Genomic DNA, 2,322 nt, shown 5'->3' on the forward strand with positions numbered 1-2,322 from the left:
TGTTTTTGTCTCTCTGTGCCAGGGTCCCGGAAAGGGCTAGCGCTTGGCGTGGGGACTCGTTTGAAGTGTCTGGATGGGCTCTACACACTGCTAAAGTAGGGGAATTTTTCAGTCTGGTCGGGCGGGGGGCCCCGGTTCTCGGGGCTGCGGGATCCCAGCACCTCGGGGCCAGTCTGGTTCGTTGAGGGCAAGGGTCTTAGACGTGCCTTTAAAGTTTGGCGTTGATGGGCCTCGAGGCTGCCGAGTTATTGAGCTCCAAAGTGGCAGAGGCTGTTTTATGCCGGGGTGGCAGAACAGGAGCTGGAAGAACTGGAGCGCGGGCGAGGCGGCGGAGGTGGCCGACCTAGGAGTGCCTCAGGCCGGTCACTTTTTTCGGATTTCCGTGCTTTATTACTCGGCCCTGGAAAGGGCCAGTGCTGCGGGCCAGGGGACGCCTCGTTGGACGCCTCTTGGAGGGTTCTATGAGCCTCCGAAGTTTGGTGAATCTAGGCGGCTCGCTCTCAAAGTTATGAATTTTTAAATGTCGGGCCCCCTTAGACCCCTGTTTTGCGGGGCCGCGGGGCCCCAGCAGGGCGGGGGTGGCCTCCCTCGGTCCGTACCCTCGCCGCGAACGTCCCTGCAAAATCTGATGAAATTTGGCCAGGCCCATCTCGAGTTATTAGATTAAAAGTGCCTGGCCCCTGGTATAGCTGACGCTACTTTTCGAAAACATTTCAAAGTCCCACTTTTACGCTGGGGTGGACGAACCGGGGAGCCGTCCCGCGGTCGAGGAGCTCGAGCTGGCCGACTTGGGAGCGCCTTCGTTCGGCCACGAGTCCGGATTTTCCCCCGGCTGGAGGTACGGTTGCGCCAGTAGGTCTTCAGAGGTCACTGGAACTCCGCGGCGGCCTCCTTTTTCGGCCTAAAACGCACCTTTTTCCCGCAGCCCCTATCTACGGAACCGTAGGGCCTAGAGGCGCAGGGCTGGTGTCATTGGAAAGCCCAGAAGGAGCTCTTTATGGGGTGGGATCGGGATAATTCCAGCTCCAATAGCGTATATCAAAGTTGCTGCAGTTAAAAAGCTCTTAGTTGGATCTCGGGAGTGGGCTGGCGGTCCGCCGCAAGGCGAGCCACTGCCTGTCCCAGACCCTGCCTCCCCGGTGCCCCCCGGATGCCCTTGGCTGGGTGTCTGGTCCCTTTCAGGGATCTGGAGCGTTTACTTTGCAAAAATTAGAGTGTTCAAAGCGGGCCGCCAAACTCGCCTGAATACCTGAGCTAGGAATAATGGAATAGGACCCTACCCTATGCCGAGAGGTGCGGGTAATCCGCTGGACCCCATTCGTGACTGGGACTGGGGATTGCAATTATTCCCCATGAACGAGGAATTTCCAGTAAGCGCGGGTCAAACTTGACTATCTAGAGGAAGTAAAAGTCGTAACAAGGTTGCCGTAGGTGAACCTGCGGCAGGATCATTAACGGGTAGCAGCCCGCGCGGGCTGTGCCTCCCTCCTCCTGAACAGCCGAGGCAAAAGCACGTGCCTCACCCCTGCTGACTTCGGAGAGGGTGAGCCGCGCCAGCCGAGGTCCCTTTTTCGGTCTCCCTTTAATATACATGGGGAAAAAAGAAAAAGAAAAAAAAGATGGGCGAGGGTACCTGCTGCTCGCCGGCGCTACGCGGAGGCTCATATCTCGGTGAGGGTGCCGTGTCGAGCGTGGTTCAATGACCCCGAGTTCGTCTTCGGGAGTTCCAGGGTGCCCTCCCCAGCTGCCTTTTTTTTTTAAACCATATATGTATATATTAAACTGTTTCTACTCTTATGGCTCGGGCAAGGTAACGTTGAAAACAAAAGAGCTGACAACTCTTAGTGGTGGATCACTCGGCTCGTGTGTCGATGAAGAAAGCAGCCAGCTGCGAGAACTAATGTGAATTGCAGGACACATTGATCATCGACACTTCGAACGCACATTGAGGCCCCGGGTCCCTCCCGGGGCTACGCCTGTCTGAGGGTCACTATTCTCATCGATCGGACCTCGCCGCCCCCGTGCGCGCGCTCGTCCGCGGCTGGAGGCTCGCCTGTGCTCTCGTGCCTTCGTCCTCCCAAAAGCAGACGCTCCTTTTTTTTTCGTTCCCCCCTCGCGTGTCCGCTGCACCTCCCCTCGAGGACCGTGCGCGCGGCTGCCGGTGGTTTCTTCCACCCTGGCTGCCCGCTTGCCCGCGTCTCACAAGGGGGGCCTCGGCTGAGCTACAGGAAGGGGGTGGCAAGAAAGGGCAGCACTTAGCGTTCTTTTAAGTCACTAACGCGACCTCAGAGCAGATGAGATGACCGGCTGAATTTAAGCATA

General features: G+C 57.7%; 1 non-coding gene across 1 annotated transcript; it reads left to right on the plus strand.

Annotated features, from left to right (window-relative positions):
• Positions 1-1,836: 1,836 nt before the first annotated feature.
• On the plus strand, positions 1,837-1,990 carry LOC113525262 (5.8S ribosomal RNA). Its single transcript, XR_003402644.3, has one exon. It is a non-coding gene; the product is annotated as a 5.8S ribosomal RNA (ribosomal RNA).
• The last annotated feature ends 332 nt before the right edge of the window (positions 1,991-2,322 follow it).

The sequence above is a fragment of the Pangasianodon hypophthalmus genome, chromosome 9 (genome assembly GCF_027358585.1).
Source record: "Pangasianodon hypophthalmus isolate fPanHyp1 chromosome 9, fPanHyp1.pri, whole genome shotgun sequence".
Lineage (NCBI taxonomy): Eukaryota > Metazoa > Chordata > Actinopteri > Siluriformes > Pangasiidae > Pangasianodon > Pangasianodon hypophthalmus.